Consider the following 24100-nt stretch of genomic DNA (forward strand, 5'->3'; position numbering starts at 1 on the left):
GGGTCTTCTGAGGACAGACAGCTCTGTAACTCAGAGCTCACAGCGTAGGAATGAAACAGCGTAGATACCACGATTCGATGTAGAGTGGAGGCTAGGTGGTCCGGCTTGAATTCACCCGCTTAGACCAGCTATTCATCCGTAGCTTGGGTAGAAAAAAGATTTCTTTGTCTTCAACCTTGTTTTGGGTTCGTTGACTATTCAGACCATGGCTGCAACTTGGGCCACTTAGTCTAATATGTTCATTCTTAACTCACATGTCTTATACCCTCGGGTCAGAAGTGGGCGTAACCGCCTTTAGGGCAATTCTCTGGGCCTACCAAGTTAAGAGGCAAGGTCTAGATTTTACTCAAATCCAATTTTAGGCAACTGACTTCACATTTGATCTTTACCCCCAAAAAATATTTGATTTGGACATTTTCCACACAACGTACAATGTATAAACATCAAGCATATACTAGGAAAACTCTTAAAGTTACAATGTTTTCGTAATAACGTCATCTATTAACCTTTAATAACAAAATAAAAATGACATACATTTTCATATTCCATCTATCGTCATGACCACCATTGTGGCTGACGGAAACCATTGTTCCAAAGTCCTTTTATTGCATGTTTAATTAATGTTCTGAGGCTGGTTCTCCATAGTGAGAGGACAAAGGAATTTTGTCTGTGGCCTAAGATTTACCATGGGCGTGAGGGGTCTAAAACCCCCACATCTTCATACCCTTAGATCTCTCCTCCTCTGTTGGGGGTGAGAGATAATCTGTAGGGTTGTGGTCTCCTGTAACCTGACCTGATCAGGACAGTCATGACATCACATACACCTATTTAGCAGATGTTATTGTGGGTGTAGCAAAATGCTTGTGTTCCTAGCTCCAACAATGCAGTAACGTCTAACAATTCACAACAATACACACATGTAAAAGTAAAAGAATGGAATTAAGAAATATCTAAATATTAGGACGAGCAATGTCGGAGTGGCATTGACTAAAATACAGTAGAATACAGTACATACATATGAAATGAGTAATGTATGTAAACATTATTAAAGTGAGTAGTGTTCCATTATTAAAGTGACCAGTGATTCCATGTCTATGTATATGGGGTAGCAGAATCTAAGGTGCAGGGTTGAGTAACCGGGTTGTAGCCGGCAAGTGATGGCTATTTAACAGTCTGAAGGCCCTGAGATAGAAGCTGCTTTTCAGTCTCTTGGTCCCAGCTTTGATGCACCTGTACTGAGCTCAACTTCTGGATGGTAGCAGGGGTAAACAGGCCGTGGCTTGGGTGCTTGATGTCCTTGATTATCTTTTTGGCCTTCCTGTGACATTGGGTGCTGTAGGTGTCCTGGAGGGCAGGCAGTGTGCCCCCGGTGATGCATTGGGCAGACCCCTGCTGATGTGGGTGGAGCAGTTGCCGTGCCAGGCGGGGATACAGCCCGACAGGATGCTCTCAATTGTCCATCTGTAAAAGTTGAGAGAGTCCTCAAAAACAAAAAATCTGAATGGTTTGTCCTCAGGGTTTCGCCTGCCAAATAAGTTGTTATACTCATAGACATGATTCAAACAGTTTTAGAAACTTTAGAGTGTTTTCTATCCAAATCTACTAATAATATGCATATCTTAGCTTCTGGGCCTGAGTAGCAGGCAGTTTAATTTGGGCACGCTTTTCATCCAAAATTCCGAATGCTGCCCCCTATCCTAGAGAAGTTAAGCGTGTTAACCCTGGCAAGGCTGCCAGCCCAGACGGCATCCCTAGCCGTGTCCTCAGAACATGCACAGACTAGCTGGCTGGAGTGTTTATGGACATATTCAATCTCTGCCTATCCCAGTCTGCTGTCCTCACTTGCTTCAATATGTCCACTATTGTTCCTGTACTCAAGAAAGCAAAGGTAACTGAACTATATGACTATCGCCCCATAGCACTCACTTCTGTCATCATGTAGTGCTTTGAAAGGCTAGTAAAGAATCATATCACCTCTACCTTACCAAACACCCTAGACCCACTTCAACTTGCATACCGCCCCAATAGATCCACAGACGATGCAATCACCATCGCACTGCACACTGCCCTATCCCATCTGAACAAGAGGAATACCTATGTAAGAATGCTGTTCATTGACTATAGCTCAGCCTTCAACACCATAGTACCCTCCAAGCTCATCATTAAGCTCGGGACCTTGGGTCTGAACCCCGCCCTGTGCAACTGGGTCCTAGTCTTCACGATAGGCTGCCCCATGGAAGCCTCCAACTCAATCATCAAGTTTGCATATGACACAACAGTAGTAGGCCTGATTACCAACAATGATGAGACAGCCTACAGGGAGGAGGTGAGGGCCCTGGCGGAGTGGTGCCAGGTAAATAACCTCTCCCTCAACGTCAACAAAATGAAGGAGATGATCGTGGACGTCAGGAAACAGCAGAGGGAGCACGCCTCTATCCACATCGACGGGAAGAAGGTGTGAAGAAGGTGAAAAGCTTCAAGTTCCTTGGCGTACACATCACTGACAATCTGAATTGGTCCACCCACACAGACTGTGTGGTGATGAAGTCGCAACAGCACCTTTTCAACCTCAGGAGGCTGAAGAAATTCGGCTTGGCCCCTAAGACTCTCACAAACGTTTACAGATGCACAATTGAGAGCATCCTGTCAGGCTGTATCACCGCTCAGTACGGCAACAGCATCGCCAGCAACCGCAGGGCTCTCCAGAGGGTGGTGCGGTCTGCCCAATGCATTACCGGGAGCATACTGCCTGCCCTCCAGGACATCTACAGCATCCGATGTCACAGGAAGGCCAAAACATTATCAAGGACATCAACCACCCGACCCACGGCCTGTTCAACCTGCTACCATCTGGAAGGCAAAGTCAGTACAGGTGCATCAAAGCTGGGACCGAGAGACTGAAAACAGCTTCTATCTCAAGGCCATCGGACTGTTAAATAGCCATCACTAGCTGTTTACCACCCGGTTATTCAACCCCGCACCTTAGAGGCTGCTGCCCCATATACAAAGACATGGAATCACTGGTCACTTTAATAATGTTTACATACTGTTTTAATTTGTATATACTGTATTCTATTTTACTATATTTTAGTCAATGCCACTCCGACATTGCTCATCCTAATATTTATATATTTCTTTATTCCATTCTTTTACTTTGAGATTTGGGTGTATTGTTGTGAATTGTTAGACACTACTGCACTGTTGAGCTAGGAACACAAGCATTTCGCTACACCTGCTGTTACTTTTTTAAATGTATTTTTTATTTATTTAGTAAATGTTTTCTTAAATCTATTTCTTGAACTGCACTGTTGGTTAGGGGCTTGTAAGTAAGCATTTCACAGTAAGGTGTACACCTGTTGTATTCGGCGCTTGTGACAAATACAATTTTATTTTATTTGACCTGCAATAACATCTACTAAATATGTGTATGTGACCAATAAAATTTGATTTGAACTGGGACTGTATACATATCGCTCTGATTTGTATTTCAAACAACATTGTTGTGTATTTTAAATGTTTCATAATTACTGCATCAAATATACATTTGTATCAGATGCTTACATGACACCAGAAGAGAGTGCATCATCAATTATTTATTCCAAACCAATCCCATTCAAAATTAAATATTGCACAATTCTGGCTCTGCATGTTCGCTCAAAACATAACAAAAAGGCACCTGACTGTCAAAACTTCAGAGGATACTTTATGGAGTGGGGAAAGAAATGTCACTTCAATACTCCAATTGCCACCCTTATATGACAGGGACTTAGTTGAGGGGTTGTGGAGTGCAGTGATTTAAAATGTCTTTCAGGAGAACCAAATGGGTCTCAAATGGCCAGATGCCCTATCTTTCTCTACAACAGCCTCTCCCTTCTCACTCTGTACGGGCTGCTACACCATCCCTTTTATTACACAGCCCCAGATTATTGCAGGGGCTTACCGGGGATGAAGCCCCTGGGCCCAAGCCCGTGGGGGGCCCAAGAGGAAAAAATATATTAATATATTGAGGAAATATATACTGTATATAATATATTGTATATATACAACATATTATATATGTAGTAAATATTTGATATTTTTTCACTAACCGCCAACCAGGAAGACTCTCAATAAGTGTCGACTGCCTGCTGTTGCCTGCTTCCGCTCTGCTAATCATCAGATGGTGGGAGGAGGTGGTAGGGGGCCCATGTGGGTAACTGGGGGGCCCTGCCTTGATTGGGAAACTGATAAATGTGTGTATATACATATATATATATAGTATATACAGTTGTGGCCAAAAGTTAAGAATAACACAAATATTAATTTCCACATCGTTTGCTGCTTCAGTGTCTTTACATATTTTTGTCAGATGTTACTATGGAATACTGAAGTATAATTACAAGCATTTCATAAGTGTCAAAGGCTTTTATTGACAATTACATGAAGTTGATGCAAAGAGTCATGGCAGCCCATTCTTGCATAATCAATGCCTGGAGTTTGTCAGAATTTGTGGGTTTTTGTTTGTCCACCCGCCTCTTGAGGATTGACCACAAGTTCTCAATGGGATTAAGGTCTGGGGAGTTTCCTGGCCATGGACCCAAAATATCGATGTTTTGTTCCTCAAGACACTTAGTTATCACTTTTCCCTTATGGCAAAGTGCTCCATCATGCTGGAAAAGGCATTGTTCGTCACCAAACTGTTCCTGGATGGTTGGGAGAAGTTGCTCTCGGAGGATGTGTTGATACCATTCTTTATTCATGGCTGTGTTCTTAGGCAAAATTGTGAGTGAGTGGAGCGCACTCCCTTGGCTGAGAAGCAACCCCACACATGAATGGTCTCAGGATGCTTTACTGTTGGCATGACACAGGACTGATGGTAGCGCTTACCTTGTCTTTTCCGGACAAGCTTTTTTCTGGATGCCCCAAACAATCGGAAAGGGGATTCATCAGAGAAAATGACTTTACCCCAGTCCTCAGCATTCCGATCCCTGTACCTTTTGCAGAATATCTGTCAGTCCCTGATGTTTTTCCTGGAGAGAAGTGGCTTCTTTGCTGCCCTTCTTGGCACCGGGCCATCGTCCAAAAGTCTTTGCCTCACTGTGCGTGCAGGTGCACTCACACCTGTCTGCTGCCATTTCTGAGCAAGCTCTGTACTGGAGGTGCCCCGATCCCTCAGCTGAATCAACTTTAGGAGACGGTCCTGGCGCTTGCTGGACTTTCTTGGGCGCCCTGAAGCCTTCTTCACAACAATTGAACCACTCTCCTTGAAGTTCTTGATGATCTGATAAATGGTTGATTTAGGTGCAATCTTACTGGCAGCAATATCCTTGCCTGTGAAGCCCTTTTTTTGTAAAGCAATGATGACGGCATGTGTTTCCTTGCAGGTAACCATGATTGACAGAGGAATAACAATGATTCCAAGCACCACCCTCCTTTTGAAGCTTCCAGTCTGTTATTCGAACTCAATCAGCATGACAGAGGGATCTCCAGCCTTGTCCTTGTCAACACTCACACCTGTGTGATGGGATGGCGTATCGCTGCAGAATCCTGTGGTAGCCATGCTGGTTAAGTGTGCCTTGAATTATAAATAAATCACAGACAGTGTAACCAGCAAAGCACCCCCACACCATCACACCTTATCCTCCATGCTTCACGGTGGGAACCACACATGCGGAGATCATCGGTTCACCTACTCTGCGTCTCAGAAAGACACAGCGGTTAGAACCAAACATTTCTAATTTGGACTCAGAGCAAAGGACAGATTTCTACGGTCTAATGTCCATTGCTCATGTTTGTTAGCCCAAGCAAGTCTCTTCATCTTGTTGGTGTCCTTTAGTAGTGGTTTCTTTGCAGCAATTTGACCATGAAGGCCTGATGCAGTCTCCTCTGAACTGTTGATGTTGAGATGTGTCTGTTTCTTGAACTCTGTGAAGCATTTATTTGGGCTGCATTTTCTGAGGCTGGTAGCTCTAATGAACTTATCCTCTGCAGCAGAGGTAAGTCTGGGTCTTCGTTTCCTGTGGCGGTCCTCAGGAGAGCTAGTTTCATCGTAGCGCTTGAGGGTTTTTGTGACTGCACAGTTCCTGACATTTTCCGGATTGACTGACCTTCGGATCTTAAGTAATGATGGAATGTCATTTCTCTTTGCTTATTTGAGCTGTTCTTGCCATAATATGTACTTGGTGTTTTAACAGATAGGGCTATCTTCTGTATACCACCCCTACCTTGTCACAACAACTGATTGGCTCAAACTCATTAAGAAGGAAAGAAATTCCACAAATTCCACTTTTAACAAGGCACACCTGTTAATTGAAATGCATTCCAGGTGACTACCTCATGAAGCTGGTTGAGAGAATGCCAATAGTTTGCAAAGCTGTCATCAAGGCAAAAGGTGGCTACTTTGAAGAATCTCAAATATAAAATATATTTTGATTTGTTTAACACTTTTTTGGTTATTACATGATTCGATGTGTGTTATTTCATAGTTTTGATGTCTTCACTATTATTCCACAATGTAGAAAATAGTAAAAAATAACGAAAAACCCTTGAATGAGTAGGTGTGTCTAAACTTTTGACTGGTACTGTATATTGCCTAATATAATACAATTTCTGTGTTTCGCTTCAGTGGCCTATGCTATTGTTTGTTTGAATTCAAGACCAGATTGATATCAGTTTGTCAGTGTAGCCACTCATTTCGGTAATTTGTGTGTGTGTGTGTGTGAGTGTGCGCGTGTGTGTGGGACCCCCCCTGTGAAAATATGACACAATCAAAAAGGATTCACTACGTGGAGCACCCATCAATCCAGCAGCTAATTACAAAGTGTCCAAATATAACCAGTAGGCCATACTTAACTGTCCTAGTATGTGTACTCTAATTTACTATTAGGCCCTAAAGCATTACTCAGTGCCGCCCGCTTGAGGGTTTTTCAGCCAGAGGGTGTTAAACAGTTAAACTCAACTAGGGTTTAAACCGCTATTGGTATTCAGGAGAGTGTCTGCACTTTTTGAATTGCTACAATCGCTTAAATGTGTTCGTTTAGCAAAGTACAATGTAAAAGATGGCACAGAATGTAGACCAGAATAAATGTGAGAGATGGTTACTGGAGATATATGGAACAAGTTAAGTAATCTGAAGTATAGTATATGGGGCAAAGTCAGAGATTAAGTGTTTGCAAACATACCATTTTAATACTGTATCTTTACATTCTTTGTTCATATCGATATGAAATAACTACATTTGCTGTCTTTTACAGACTGAATATACTGAGCAGCAGGTGCTCCATTATAAAAAATACATGCTCTATTGAACCCCTTTTGGCTTCTGCCCAAGTAATGATTTGAAACAGCAAAATAGTTTGGATAAGAGAGATCTATTTTCTTCCAGACTTTCTTTGTCCTCATTGGTAGTGTGTGGTTGGGGTGAGCTGTTTCCATCTGTGGGCAGGATGCACTAGGTGGGCAGGATGCACTAGGTGGGCAGATACTGCTGGGTATTAGGGTGTGGGTGGATTTCTATCCTTTCTGTGGGGGTGGATGGAACCAAAGGGTTCCTCACTACCTCTGCATTTCAGTGGAGAGTTCCTCATCTTCCAAAACTCAGAGCTACCTTCCACTTTATCGGAGTTTCTTAGAAATGTCTTGTAACTTTATAAAATCAGAGAAAATGATAAACTAATGATTTTACGAGAAAGGGCAATACGATTTTCACCACTGGGCATCAAGGCATTTTCATAAGGTATAATATCATTGTCACAATGCATGTGATGTTCAAATCTATCACTCTAAAAAAAAACAATGAAAACCACAATGGACAACTTCAATGATAAAAGATTCAAAGCATTTATAGAGGAAATGGATACTATGGTCATTGGAGATAATGACTAATTCTCCCTGAGTGTTTCAGACTGAGATTCTGGTGGGTGAAAGTCAGATCTTCAAAGGTTGCTTCAGGAGGGAGGGGATTAATAGCTCACAGCAGATAGGACCTGGCTAACATCCTCTCTTAACACCAGGGACACCAGCTCTGGGTGTGGTACTCTCTAAACCAGGGATCATCAACTAGATTTAGCCATGAGACAATTCTTTCTTGAGTGGATGGTCGGGGGGACGGAACATAATTACAAATAATTTGTACACTGCAAATTGAGCGCAAGAAGCCCAAACAGACATAATATTTGACTAAAACATAATCATTTCAAACCTTGCTTAAATTTGTATACAATCTCTATGCGGGGCAATACTTGGGAACAGATTTCCAAAATTAAAATCACTTGGAGCTGATTTCCTGTTGTTTTTAGTCTTTTATGGACCAAGGTTTTGGGGAGTCAAATATAACCACTCGCGTGCCAAATTCAGGCTGCTCTAAACCTTCCGACTGCTCTGAGTGTGCTAGTTTAGACCTTCCCCCTCTGTGGTCCCCCCTAAAAGTCCTTGTGGGTTTTGACAAAAGGGTAAGTGTGCGCCAGGTGGCTCAAATCAACATAACAAAAATACAAACTTCTGCTCAAGAACAGAAATACAAACGTCAAGTCTTATTAGAGAATACAGTGCATTTGGAAAGTATTCAGACCCCTTCCCTTTTTCCAAATGGATGAAAAAAATTGTAATTCCCCATCAATCTATACACAATACCCCATAATGACAAAGCGAAAACAGGTTTTTAGAAATGTTTGCTAATTTGTATAAAAAAACAGAAATACCTTATTTGAGTATTCAGACACTTTCTTATGAGACTTGAAATTGAGCTCAGGTGCATCCTGTTACCATTGATCATCCTTGAAATGTTTCTACAACTTGATTGGAGTCCAGCTGTGGTAAATTCAATTGAGTTGACATGATTTGCAAAGGCACACACCTGTCTATATAAGGTCACACAATTGACAGTGCATGTCAGAGCAAAAACCAAGCCATGAGGTCGAAAGAATTGTCTGTAGAGCTCTGAGAAAGGATTGTGTCGAGGCACAGATCTGGGGAAGAGTACCAAAAAAATGGCTGCACCATTGAAGGTCCCCAAGAACCCAGTGGCCTCAATCTGGCTTCCATCATTCTTAATTGGAAGAAGTTTGGAACCACCAAAACTCTTCCTAGAGCTGGCTGGCTGCAAACTGAGCAAGCGGGAGTGAAGGGCCTTGGTCTGGGAGGTGACCAAGAGCTTGATGGTCACTCTGACAGAGCTCCAGAGTTTCTCTGTAGAGATGGGAGAACCTTCAAGAAGGACAACCATCTCTGCAGCACTCCACCAATCAGGCCTTTATGGTAGAGTGGCCAGACAGAAGCCACTCCTCAGTAAAAGGCACATGACAACTCGCTTGGAGTTTGCTAAAAGGCATCTAAAGGACTCTCAGACCATGATAAACAAGATTCTCTGGTCATATGAAACCAAGATTGAACTCTTTGGCCTGAATGCCAAGCATCACGTATGGAGGAAACCTGGCACCATCCCTACGGTGAAGCTTGGTGTTGGCAGGATCATGCTGTGGGGATGTTTTTCAGTGGCAGGGATTGGGAGACTTGTCAGGATCGAGGGAAAGACAAATGGAGCAAAGTACAGAGAGATCCTTGATGGAAACCTGCTCCAGAGTGCTAAGGACCTCGGACTGGGGCCAAGGTTCACCTTCCAACAGGACAACGACCCTAATCACACAGCCAAGACAACGCAGGAGTGGCTTCGAGACTAGTCTCTGAATGTCCTTGAATGGCCCAGCCAGAGCCCAGACTTGAACCAGATCAAACATCTCTGGAGAGACCTGAAATTGCCTGTGCAGCAACGCTGCCCATCCAACTTGACAGAGCTTGAGAGGATCTGCAGAGAAGAATGAGAGAAATTCCCCAAAAACAGGTGTGCCAAGCTTGTAGCATCATACCCAAGAAGACTCGAGGCTGTAATCGCTGCCAAAGGCTTCAACAAATTACTGAGTAAAGAGTGAATACTTGTGTAAATTAGATATTTCAGTTTTTTATTTTTAATACATTTGAAAAAAATCAAATTACCTTTTTTTGTGTAGATTGCGGAGTGGGGGAAAAAACAATTTAATCAATTTTAGGACAAGGCTGTTACGTAACAAAATGTAGAAAAAGTGAAGGGGTCTGAATACTTTCCGAATGCACTGTAAGTGCTATTATCTACAAGGTTCAATGATCGACATGTAGTAGAAGAAAATCAAAAAAGAATTGCAGTGGATTAGGTCATGTTTTAGAAATCTAGCTAATACTTACCATACACTTTACCTCTGTCACGATTGTTATAATGAGTGGTCCAAGATGCAGCGTGGTATGGGTCCATCCTCTTTATTTAAAAGTGAAACTCAAAGATAACAATAAATGCAAAACGAAACGTGAAGCTGCTATAGTGCTCACAGGCAACTATACATAGTCAAGATCCCACAAAGGGGAAATGGCTGCCTAAATATGATCCCCAATCAGAGACAACGATAAACAGCTGCCTCTGATTAGGAACTATACCAGGCCAACATAGAAATATAATCACCTAGATTTCCCACCCTAGTCACACCCCGACCTAACCAACATAGAGAATAAAAAGCTCTCTATGGTCAGGGCGTGACAACCTTTCAATAGGTTATATTTCCCTAAAGGTTGAACCTCAAATTGAAAGACTAGTAGGCTATGAAAACAAAGTGAAAACTGTTGAACAATAAATTAGCTAAATTCCCTTAGTGTATTGGTCTGAAGAACCTTCACAAATAAATCAACTTGCAAGCTGTGGTCATGATTCCACATTGTAAAGCTACAATTGTTATTAGGGTCATTTACCATTGACTCAATACTAATTTATGTTATTCTACCTCATTCTGTGCCAATGTGATCAAATTAAATGGTTAAAACATTAAAACAAATAGGAAACATTAAGTTTCAACATTGCACCACTGTGGGTGCTCAAGTCTGAAAAAACAAATGGAAATCGAAAAATAATGTCTCATAATTATTGAGGGTTGAGCTATTTCTGAATTGAGTTGGGCACTTATTTTTTCCCATTATTGTTGAGGAAATATTATGACTACTGTGTGCATTTTCCATTGAAGGGCCATACATTTGTTCATGTATATCCTGAGGATTTTCCTTAATAAAGGCTTAACTACAGAAAGGATAGCTCTGAATACTACATCAATATTTAGTTTAACATTTGATGAAGAAATGTTTCATTGAATAGCCCGTGGGTGATGAATATCAGTAAACATGTTTATATTTGGTCAATAAAATACTAACCATCCACACATTATCCATTCCTGTACCATGACTGAAAGGTAAAGCTTATTGTTTGCAGGTTTCAACTCTCCCTACAATCTCCTTTTTTTGGAGAGACATTAGTCCTTATTTATCCTTGAACCATGCTGAGGTTGTACAGAAATATTTATAAATATGTGGGAAAAAAACAAAATGGATGAACTTGCAAATTGACCAGCTAAAACGGCAAGTCACCACTAGACAGCTGAGCAAGTAAAACAGGATGAAAATCTAAAGATGCTGACTAACTCAGAAAAAATCTTGATAGGCAGTGAGTTTCTACTTGACTATTCAGGAGAAAGTGGTCTTGGATAAAAGAGTTTTATAATCATCACTTTCTACCATAACGCCACCTGCAAATGCCACAGGCGAAAACAGTTCATGACTCAGTCGACATATTTCTACATTGTGGTCACAATTACATTTACATAAATGAAACTGACCTAAATGATCTATAGGGAAGGCATATTGTTCTTCATATGAAATAGCAAGATTGTCCTTTTTGGCTGCACACCCAAAGATGCATGTGAAGTTGGTCTGACCAGGCCTGCTGTGAAGCGCGCCGATCTGTGGCCCACAGGCATTTCACTGGCTAGGCCTAACTCAGTTCTGTTATCACAGAGTAGAAATCAACAGCTATGTCCCCAGTCCTCTGGCTCCATTTAAAATCCACTGATGCTGACCTAAACCCATTACGGGCAATGAACACAAAGAGCCCTGGCTCAGATGATAGGATTAAAACTAGGACCATGCAGTCAGTGTCCTTTGGTATCCTTTCAGGAGGAGCCCCTCTCAGAAATGTCACGTATGAGATTCTGATCTGGTCCAATCTAATTGAGTGTAGCCACTCCTCTCAAACCCTTTAATCTACTTTATGGATGAACTGACGCCAGACTTAGGAGACATACTGTAGTCTAGTGTATGCTATGATGTATGATATGGTGTTATTTTGAAATGTCTGTGGTCTGTGCTGTGTTGCTGTTGACTCTGTTCTTCCCCACAGATGACTGAAAGAAAATAATGATTAAAATGTTGAGCTTCTGATATAACTCAAATGGATATCAAAATGATGATCGTTAACACTTCAGTGCACATACCCCGAACGAGGAGTCTCAACATACAGTATGTACTGTGTAATGACATCAAATAATAAAATCAAAAACAAGGGCAACTGAGCTGGACACTTACCAGGTGAATGAGAATGTCGACATATTTGTTCATTCAATTTCAAAGGCACTTAAATCTTAGTCTTACCCATTCACCCTCTGAATGGCACATATTCACAATCCACGTCTCAATTGTCTCAGAGTTTAAAAATCCTTCTTTAACAGGTCTTTTCCCCTTCATCTACAGTGATTGAAGTGGATTTAAAAGTTGACATCAATAAGGGATCATAGCTTTCACCTGGATTCACCTGGTCAGTCTATGTTTTTTATCTGATGGCTGAATGGTAAATAACATCTAGCCGCTCGAGAGCACCCTTACCTGCCAATCTATAAATTATGTCTCCGTAATCTAGCATGGGTAGGTTTAACCTTTGCCTGCAGCTTTGATATGTGCTGAGAGAAGGACAGTGTACCAAATAGCCATACTCCCAAGTACTTGTATGACGTGACTACCTCAAGCTCTAAACTCTCAGAGCTAATAATTACACCGGTGGGGAGAAGGGCATTCTTCTTGTCAAAGCACATGACCTTTGTTTAGAAGGTGTTCAGAACAAGATTAAGGGCAGAGAAAGATTGTTGAACACTAAGAAAGCTTTGTTGTAGAGCGTTTAACACAAAATCCGGGAAGGGGCCAGCTGAGTATAAGACTGTATCATCTGCATATAAATGGATGAGAGAGCTTCCTAGTGCCTTAGCTTTGTTGTTGATGTAAATTGAGAAGAGTGTGGGGCTTAGGATCGAGCCTTGGGGTACTCCCTTGGTTACAGGCAGTGGCTGAGATAGCAGATGTTCTGACTTTATACACTGCACTCTTTGAGAGAGGTAGTTAGCAAACCAGGCCAAAGACCCCTCAGAGACATCAATACTCCTAAGCCGGCCCACAAGAATGGAATGGTCTACTGTATCAAAAGCTTTGACTAAGTCAATAAAAATAGCAGCACAATATTGCTTATAATCAAGGGTAATGGTGACATAATTTAGGACCACATCCATAACCTGAGTGGAAACCAGATTGCATATCAGAGAGAATACTATAAAAAGCCAGTCAGCTGATTATTGACAAGTTTTTCCAACACTTTTGATAAACAAGGCAAAATAGAAATTGGCCTATAACAGTTAGGATCAGCTTGATCTCCCCTTTAAATAAAGGACGCACCGTGGCTGCCTTCCAAGCAATGGGAACCTCCCCAGAGAGGAGACAGGTTAAAAAGGTCATAGATAGGCCTGGCGATGATAGGGGCAGCAACCTTAAAGAAGAAAGGGTCTAAACCATCTGACCCAGATAGTTTTTTGGCATCAAGTTTAAGGAGCTCCTTTAGCACCTCGAACTCAGTGACCGCCTACAGGGAGAAACTTTGTAGCGGGACAGGGGGAAAAGAGGGAGGAGCATTGGGTCTAGTTGCATTAGAAGGGGTGGGAAATGTTGGTCGGGCAAGGAGGCATGGCTGAGTCAAATAGGAATCCTGACTTAATGAAGTGGTGATTAAAGAGCTCAGCCATGTGCTCCTTGTCAGTAAAAACCACATCATCAACATTAAGGGACATGGGCAGCTGTGAGGTCATGGATGTCATGGAAAGCTATATGTTATGGAAAGAGCAGGTGTACCTAATGTTTTGTACACTTGTGTACATCTCGCTGGTTTTTCCATGCATTGTCAAGACCAGTCTGCAGCCTTGGGTAAGACAAATGGGCGAGGGGTTTGTCTCTTTGTTAACAACAGCTGTTGCGCGATCTCTAATGTTAATGAAGTCTCAAGTTTTTGCTTGCCTGAGTTAGAATAGCTTGTGATAAGTGGCAGACCGTACTATTTACCAAGAGAGTTTTCATCTCTATTTTTCGTAGCTGTCTATTTACCACCACAAACCGATGCTGGCACTAAGAATGAATCCAACGATCTGTATAGGGCCATAAGCAAACAACAAAATGCACATCCAGTTGCGATGCTTCTCATGGCCTGTGACTTTATTGCAGGGAAACTGAAATCCATTTGAGAAAATATTTACCAGCATGTCACCTGTGCAACTAGAGGTGATAAAACTCTAGATCACCTTTAGTCCAATCACAGAAACACATACAACACTCTCCCTCGGGCCAATCTTTGACAAATCGAATAACTCTATCCTCCTGATTCCTGCTTACAAGTAAAAACTCAAACAGGATTTAACAGTGGTCCGATGAAGCGAATGCAAAGCTACAGGATTGTTTCGCTGGGACAGACGGGAATATGTTCTGGGATTCATATGATAACATTGAGGAGTTTACCGCATCAGTCACTGGCTTCATTGATAAGTGCATCAACGACATCGTCCCAGAAGTGGCTGTGCTTACATACCTCAATCAGAAGCCATGGATTACAGGCAACATACTCACTGAGCTAAAGGTTAGAGCTGCGGCTTTCAAGGAGTGGGACAATGATCCGGATGCGTTTAAGAAATCCCGTTACGAGCTCTGCCGAGCCTATAAACAGGCAAAGCATCAATACAGGACTAAGATCGATTCCTACCATGCCAGTTCTGATGCTCGTCAGATGTGGTAGGGCTTTCAAACTATCATGGATTACAAAGGGAAACCCAGCCGCAAGCTGCCAAGTGTCGAGAGCCTACCAAACGAGCTAAATGCCTTCTATGCTCGTTTTGAGGCAAGCAACACTGAACCATGCATGAGTGCACCAGCTGTTCCGGACGACTGTGTGATCTTGTTCTCAGTAGCTGATGTAAGTAAGACGTTTAAACAGGTTAACATTCACAAGGCCGCAAGGCCAGACGGATTACCAGGACGGGTACTCAGAGCATGTGCTGGCCAGCTGGCAAGTGTCTTCACTGACATTTTCAACCTCTCCCTGGCCCAGTCTGTAATACCTAGCAGACCACCATAGTCCCTGTGACCAAGAACGCCAACGTAACCTGTCTAAATGACTACCGCACCATTGCACTCACATCTGTAGTTATTAAATCCTTTGAAAGGCTGTTCATGGTTCACATCAACACCATCATCCCAGACTCACTGGACCCACTTAAATTTGCATACCGCCCAAACAGATCCACAGATGATGCAATCTCTATTGCACTCCACACTGCTCTCTCCCACCTGGAAAAGAGGAACACCTATGTGAGGATGTTGTTCATTGACTACAGCTCAACGTTCAACACCATAGTGCCCTCCAAGCTCATCACTAAGCTCAGGACTCGGGACTGAACACTTCCCTCTGCAACTGGAACCTGGACTTCCTGATGGGCCGCCCCCAGGTGGTGAGGGTAGGCAACAACACATCCGCCACACTGAACCTCAAACCAGGTGCCCCTCAGGGGTGCGTGCTTAGTCCCTTCCTGTACTCCCTGTACACCCATGACTGTGTAGCAGTGCACAACTCCAACATCATCATTAAGTTCGCTGATGACACGACGGTGGTAGGCCTGATCACTGACAGCAATGAGACAACTTTTAGGGAGGAGGTCAGTGATCCTGGCAGTGTGGTGCTAGGACAACAACCTCTCCTTCAATGTTAGTAAGACAAAGAAGCTGATCGTGGACTACAGTAAACGGAGGGCTGAGTACGCCCCCATCCACATTGACGGGGCTGCATTGGAGCGGGTTGAGAGCTTCAAGTTCCTTGTGTCCGCATCACTAAGGATTTATCATGGTCCAGACACACCGACACAGCCGTAAAGATTGCACGGCAACACGTCTTCCCCCTCAGGAGGCTGAAAAGATTTGGCATGGGGCCGCAGATTCTCAAAAAGATGCACCACTGCCACCCAGGACCTCTACACCAGACGTAGAAGAGGAAGGCCCTAAGAATTGTCAGACTCCAGCCACCCAAGTAGTAGACTGTTCTCTCTGCTACAGCACAGCAAGCGGTACCGATGCACCAATTCTGGAACCACAGGACCCTGAAAAGCTTGTACCCCCAAGCCATAAGACTGCTACCCGGATTATCTGCGTTGACCCTTTTTGCACTAACTCTTTTGACTCATCAAATATGCTGCTGCTAATGTTTAATATCTATCCTGTTGCCTAGTCACTCTACCCCTGCCTGTATGTACATATCTACCTCAATTACATCGTACCCCTACACATCAACAGTGTATATACAGTTGAAGTCGGAAGTTTACATAGGTTGGAATCATTACAACTCGTTTTTCAACCACTCCACAAATTTCTTGTTAACAAACTATAGTTTTGGCAAGTCGGTTAGGACATCTACTTTGTGCATGACACAAGTAATTTTTCCAACAATTGTTGACAGACAGATTATTTCACTTGTAATTCACTGTATCACAACTCCAGTGGGTCAGAAGTTTACATTCACTAACTTGACTGTGCCTTTAAACAGCTTGGAAAATTCCAGAAATTTGAGTCAATTGGAGGTGTACCTGTGGATGTGTTTCAAGGCCTACCTTCAAACTCAGTGCCTCTTTGCTTGACATCATGGGAAAATCTAAAGAAATCAGCCAAGACCTCAGAAAAAAGATTTGTAGACCTCCACAAGTCTGGTTCATCCTTGGGAGCAATTTCCAAATGCCTGAAAGTACCACGTTCATCTGTACAAACAATATTACGCAAGTATAAACACCATGGGACCACGCAGTGGTCATACCGCTCAGGAAGGATATGCGTTCTGTCTCCTAGAGATTAACGTACTTTGGTGCGAAAAGTGCAAATCAATCCCAGAACAACAGCAAAGGACCTTGTGAAGATGCTGGAGGAAACAGGTACAAAAGTATCTATATCCACAGTTAAATGAGTCCTATATCCATCTAACCTGAAAGGCCGTTCAGCAAGGAAGAAGCCACTGCTTCAAAACCGCCATAAAAAAGCCAGACTACGGTTTGCAACTGCACATGGGGACAAAGATCGTACTTTTTGTAGAAATGTCCTCTGGTCTGATGAAACAAAAATAGAACTGTTTGGTCATAATGACCATCGTTATGTTTGGAGGAAAAAGGGGGAGGCTTGCAAGCCGAAGAACACCATCCCAACCGTGAAGCACGGGTGTGGCAGCATCATGTTGTGGGGCTGCAGGAGGGACTGGTGCACTTCACAAAATAGATGGCATCATGAGGTAGGAGAATTACGTGGATATATTAAAGCAACATCTCAAGACATCGATCAGCATGTTAAAGTTTGGTTGCAAATGGGTCTTCGAAATGGACAATGACCCAAAGCATACTTCCAAAGTGGTGGCAAAATGGCTTAAGGACAACAAAGTCAAGGTATTGGAGTGGCCATCACAAAGCCCTGTTCTCAGTCCTTTAGAAAATCTGTGGGCAGAACTGAAAAAGCGTGTGCGAGCAAAGAGGTCTACAAACCTGATTCAGTTACACCAGCTCTGTCAGGAGGAATGGGACAAAATTCACCCAGCTTATTGTGGGAAGCTTGTGGAAGGCTACCCGAAACGTTTGACCCAAGTTTAAATGGTTTAAGGCAATGTTACCAAATACTAATTGAGTGTATGTAAACTTCTGACCCACTGGGAATGTGATGAAAGAAATAAAAGCTGAAATAAATCATTCTCTCTACTATTATTCTGACATTTCACATTCTTAAAATAAAGTGGTGATCCTAACTGACCTAAGACAGGGATTTTTTACTAGGATTAAATGTCAGGAATTGTGAAAAACTGAGTTTAAATGTATTTATTCCTTACTATTTTTCTTTTCTTTTTTCTCTCTGCATTCTTGGGAAGGGCCCATAAATAATAATTTCACTGTTCGTCTACACCTGTTGTCTACAAAGAATATGACAAATAACATTTGATTTGATAAAGGATTCTCAACTTTTGAAGAGTAAAAGGGTCTGTCTGTAGTTATTCATGACAACCTCAGCTTTGATCAGGAGTTGTTAATCATCCAGGCCACAGCAGCAATGGTCTACAGGGTTTACATCACCATTCATAAGTGAAGCCCTTTCATGTTCACAAACTTACACCCCGGAGGGCTGCCAGGCACAAGAATTTGCACCAGGCCTTTGACACAGTTCCCTCTGAACAGAAAGTTGGCCTAGAGGAGATGGTATTGTCCAGTTTCCCTCTGTCGGCCTAGGCCAGTGCCTCTAAGTGCTCGTTAAGAGGAGGAAAAGACAGGACTGCTGGGAGAGAGCAATTAATCTACCGATAACGTCCACTGCACTGACCGGCCTTTCCTGGACGTGCTTTTCCTCTGCTTTTCTCTCTGTCTCTCTCAAGTTCGCATTTCTCAGTTCTTCTGACTAATTGGAGAGACATCACTGGAAAGCAAATAATGTTGTTTGAAATTCAATAAGAGATACATAGTAATTTGTCTGGGAGGAAGTCCACACTGATGTCTGTATACTTTCACTAAAAGATACATCTGAGTACAGGAACAGCTCCTGGATCAGCTCAGCCTGGGTTGGCCGGGGCTAACTAATGGATATGTGTGCAGCGATTGCATAGGCAATCAGTCTGTTAGTGGAGACAGTAAATATTTATACTACTCTGTCTAAGTATTTCCTTTGGTCAGACAGCCCATTTCATATGCCCGTTGAACACCCATCTATCTCACTCTTCAGCTGTGCATCTGCATTAGATGATAATTGATACGTAAAGAAATGGACGTCCTCCCACCGTCTCACATGTGGGATCTGCATCGCATCAAAGTGTATATTCCCTTGAAATGAATGGAAGTTCAGTGTAGGGTCCCTCTTCTCATTGCTTGTATTACATCCTATCTAGCTGCCAGTCAGTGTCAGTAGCCTGTGGCTCTAGAAAAGATGATGATCATCTCTCTGGCCTCCAGAGTAGCAGGGGCAGGGGTCACAGAGCTCTCTGGTGGAGGGATGAGCTACAGGCTAAACCTGCACATCTCCTCTAACCCTCCACACATCACCTCGGCAAATCACAAGTCATCAAGAGTCAGCTGGGTTACGATTCACTGTGATACCTGATAATTTATATTTATTCCCCCCACATACTCAAACACACCTAGGAGGCGGTAGAGAGAAATCCTCACTTTGATTAATTAAACCACACCACGGTTGGCCGGGAAATGAGTATAAAAGTATTCGCCCCCACATTTGCACATAAGATTTGCCTGCGCGACACTAGCCGTGTGATTTTATGAATGTCTTTTGGTCTTTGCTGGCTCCCCTTTGCTCCGTGCTGAATCCAGGCCACGTGTGTGACTCATGGCCAGCCAAGCCCCATTGCTGTTGCTCTGGCTCTGGAGCTCTGGCTGTAGACCTAAAGGCCAGTGACTCAGTGGTGTTGAATCACAAAGGCCAGGCTGTGGGAACCCACAGGCCCCACAAAGACTTGCATTCTCTCCTCAGCCCTTTGTGAGCCAGGCCCAGCTCACACATCTGTCAGAAAGATATGTCCTGTCCGTGAACAACACCCCTCTTCACGATGCGGCGGCCACGGCACAGGGCTCGCAGGGAAGTTTACCGACAGGAGACTGAAAAGCAAAGTCAGGGCCATTAACATGCAAACATTCTACCTACTGTACATAGGCCCTAATTGCTTGTGTTCTTATCTTCTATGTAGGGTTGTTGAGCAAGGAACACAACAAATAGAGTAATACAAGACATAACCTAAAATGTCTTTAGAACCACTCTGAAGAAAACCTCTCAACATTAACTTAATGCGGGGGTAATTTAATAGCAAAGTGGTTACTCATGGGTGGTATGGTCTACATAATGCATAACATAATGGTCTCATTGGTTTACTATAGTAACTCCAGAGTCATTACAGATAGAAAAATAATAAGATTAGATATTTTTTGTTGTAAATTCCTAACCCAACATTCTGGTGTTGGAAGGGATTGGATGGAATTGCATGGGAGAAATAGTGTTTGAATAATGCATGTATTATATGAATATTGATGCACTCAAAAATGTTAAACGCCATGAACATTAAATCACATAAGAGATCAACACGTCTATGTAAATAAGAAAGAGGAATTTGTAGCACTTCTTTTTGATGGGCTTTACATAGCCTACTCAAAACATGCTATAAGGCAAAAGCTTGGTCAAATGTAAGACCAAGCAAGACCAAGGAGCTGATTGTGGACTATAGGAGAAAGAGGGGAGAGCACGCTCCCATCCACATCAACAGGGCTGTTGTGAGCGGGTCGAGAGCTTCAAGTTCCTTGCCGTCCACATCACTAAGGAACTAACATGTTCCACACACACCCGCACGGTTGTGAAGAGAGCACGGCAACACCTCTTCCCCCTCATGAGCCTGAAAAGATTTAGCATGGGCCCTCGGATTCTCAAAAAGTTCGAAAGCTGCACCATCGAGAGCATCTTGACCGGCTGCATCACCGCTTGGTACCACCCTTATCCGCAAAGCGCTACAGAGGGTGGTGCGGACTGCCCAGTATATCACCGGGGTCAAGCTCCCTGCCATCCAGGACCTCTATATTAGGTGTCAGAGGAAGGCCCGAAAAAATGCCAAAGAATCCAGCCACCCAAGCCATAGACTGTTCATTCTCCTACCATCCAGCAAACGGTACCAGAGCATTAGCTCTCGGACCAACAGACTCTGAGACAGCTTCTACCCCCAAGCCATAAGACTGCTAAATAGCCAAACTGCTAAATAGTCAATTAATGGCACCCAAACTACCTGCACGATCTTGCACTGAACCTACACACACTCACTAGACTATATATACAAACCATATACACACTCACACACACTACATTGACACTCCCACACAAAACCCACACCTTTTCACATGCACTACATACGCACACACATAACACACACTCGTAGACCAACACAGCACGAACACACACATACACATTACACACACTCACACTTTTACACTCATCATTTGCTGCTACGGCTCTGTTATTTTACTCTTATTATTATCTATCCTGATGCCTAGTCATTTTACCCTGCCTTCATGTACATATCTACCTCAAATGCCTCATACCTCTGCACAATTATCTAGTACTGGTACTCCCTGTACTGTACAGTGCCTTCAGAAAGTATTCACACCCTTGATTTTTTCCACATTAAATGTTGCGTTACAAAGTTGGATTAAAATGGAATTAATTGTCATTTTGTTACATAAGTGGAAGAAAAATTCTAACATTTGTAAAAAAATACAAATTTGAAATACAACACAAATATACAATGCATTCAGAAAGTATTAAGACCCCTTCCCTTTTTCAACATTTTGTTACTTTACAGCCTTATTCTAAAATTAATTTAAAAAAAGTCTACGGTCAGTCTACGCACAATACCCTATAATGACAAAGAGAAAACAGGTTTTTAAACATTTTTGCAAATGTATTAAAAAAAGCGGGAAAAAAAGCAATACCTTATTTACATAAATATTCAGACCCTTTGCTATGAGACTCAAAATTGAGCTCAGGTGCATACTGTTTCCATTGATCATCCTTGAGATGTTTCTACGACTTGATTGGAGTCCACCTGGGGTAAATTCAATTGATTGGACATGATTTGGAAAAGGCACACACCTGTCTATATAAGGTCCCACAGTTGACAGTGCATGTCAGAGCAAAAACCAAGCCATGAGGTCGAAGGAATTGTCCGTAGAGCTCCAAGCGAGGATTATGTCGAGGCACAGATCTGGGGAAAGGTACCAAAACATTTCTGCAGCATTAAAGGTCCCCAAGAACACAGTGAGCTCCATCATTCTTAAATGGAAGAAGTTTGGAACCAACAAGACTATTCCTAAAGTGGGTTGCCCAGCCAAACAATCGGGGGAGAAGGGCCTTGGTCTGGGAGGTGACAAAGAACCCGATGGTCATTCTGGAAGAGCTTCAGAGTTCCTCTGTGGAGATGGGAGAACCTTCCAGAAGGACAACCATCTCTGCAACACTCCATTAATCAGGCCTTTATGGTAGAGTGGCCAGACCGAGGCCACTCCTAAGTAAAAAGCACAAGACAGCCAGCTTAGAGTTTACCAAAAGGCACCTAAAGGACTCTCAGACCATGTGAAACAAGATTCTCTGGTCTGATGAAATCAAGATTGTTTGGCCTGATTGCCAAACGTCACGTCTGGAGGATACCAGGCACCGCTCATCACCTGGACAATACCAACCCTACAGTGAAGCATAGTGGTGGCAGCATCATGCTGTAGGGATGTTTTTCAGCGGCAGGGACTGGCAGACTAGTCAGGATCGAGGGAAAGATGAACGAAGCAAAGTACAGGGAGATCCTTGATGAAAACCTGCTCCATAGCGCTCTGACTGGGGCAAAGGTTCACCTTCCAACAGGAAAACGACCCTAAGCACACAGCCAAGACAACGCGGGAGTGCCTTCAGGACAAGTCTCTGAATGTCCTTGAGTGGCCCAGCCATAGCCCGGACTTGAACATGATTAAACATCTCTGGAGACACCTGAAAATACTTGTGCAGCGAAGCTCCCCATCCAACATGACAGAGCTTGAGAGGATCTGCAGAGAAGAATTGGAGAAACTCCCCAAATACAGGTGTGCCAAGCTTGTAGCATCATACCCAAGAAGACTCGAGCCTGTAATGGCTGTCAAAGGTGATTCAACAAAGCACTGAGAAAATGGTCTGAATACTTATGATAATGTGATATTTCTACAAAATACATTATATACATTTGCAAAACAATTCTAAACTTGTTTTTGCTTTGTAATTATGGGTTATTGTGTGTAAATTGCTGCAATTTTTTCTCTCCAAGTGTAATCCATTTTAGAATAAGGCTGTTATGTAACAAAATGTGGAAAAAGTGAAGGTGTCTTAATGGTTCCCGAATGCACTAATTAGATAAGTATTCAACCCCCTGAGCCAATACATGTTAGAATCACCTTCGGCAGCGATTACAGCTGTGAGTCTTTCCGGGTAAGTCTCTAAGAGCTTTCCACACCTGGTTTGTGCAACATTTGCCCATTATTCTTTTCAACATTCATCAAGCTCTATCAAATGAGTTGTTGCTCATTGCTAGCCAACCATTTTCAGGTCTTGCAATATATTTTCAAGCAGATTTAAATCAAAACTGTAACTCGGGCACTCTGGAATATTCACTGTCTTCTTGGTAAGCAAATACATTGTAGATTTGGCCTTGTGTTTTAGGTTAATGTCCTGCTGAAAGGTGAATTCATCTCCCAGTGTAACGGTGCCATGTTGAAAATCACTGAGCTCTTTAGTAAGGCCATCCTACTGCCAATGTGTGTCTATGGAGATTGTATGGCTGTGTGCTCGATTTTATACACCTGTCAGCAATGGGTGTGGCTAAAATAGCAGACTCCACTATTTTGAAAGGCGTGTCCACATACTTTTTTATATATAGTGTATTTAGGTTTGCCTAAACAATACTTATTGACTCTCCACATTTCAGCTTTAAATTTTTAATGAATATTTACATATTTTGAAAAACATAATTCCACTTTGAAATTATGGGATAGGTTCAGTGACAAAAAATGTAATTTTAATAGATTTTTAATTCAGGCTGTAACACAACAAAATGTGGATAAGGTGAAAGGGTGTGAATATTTTCTGAAGGCACTGCTTCTGAAGGCGGGGCGATATTTAATTTTATTCCTCTTGTGTTACTATTTTCTTTTCTTATCTTTAAACTCTGCATTGTTGGGAAGGGCTAGTAAGCAAGCATTTCTCTGTAAAGTCTACACCAGTTGTACAGTACAAATTTGGCTATATCATTAGAGCACAAGAAAGCGTATTTGAAAACAATGTGTTCTTCTCCATTGACTTGATTATCAAATGGGAACAATTCTCATGGTTATATCATGAAAAA

This window comes from Salvelinus namaycush, chromosome 5 (assembly GCF_016432855.1).
Source record: "Salvelinus namaycush isolate Seneca chromosome 5, SaNama_1.0, whole genome shotgun sequence".
NCBI lineage: Eukaryota > Metazoa > Chordata > Actinopteri > Salmoniformes > Salmonidae > Salvelinus > Salvelinus namaycush.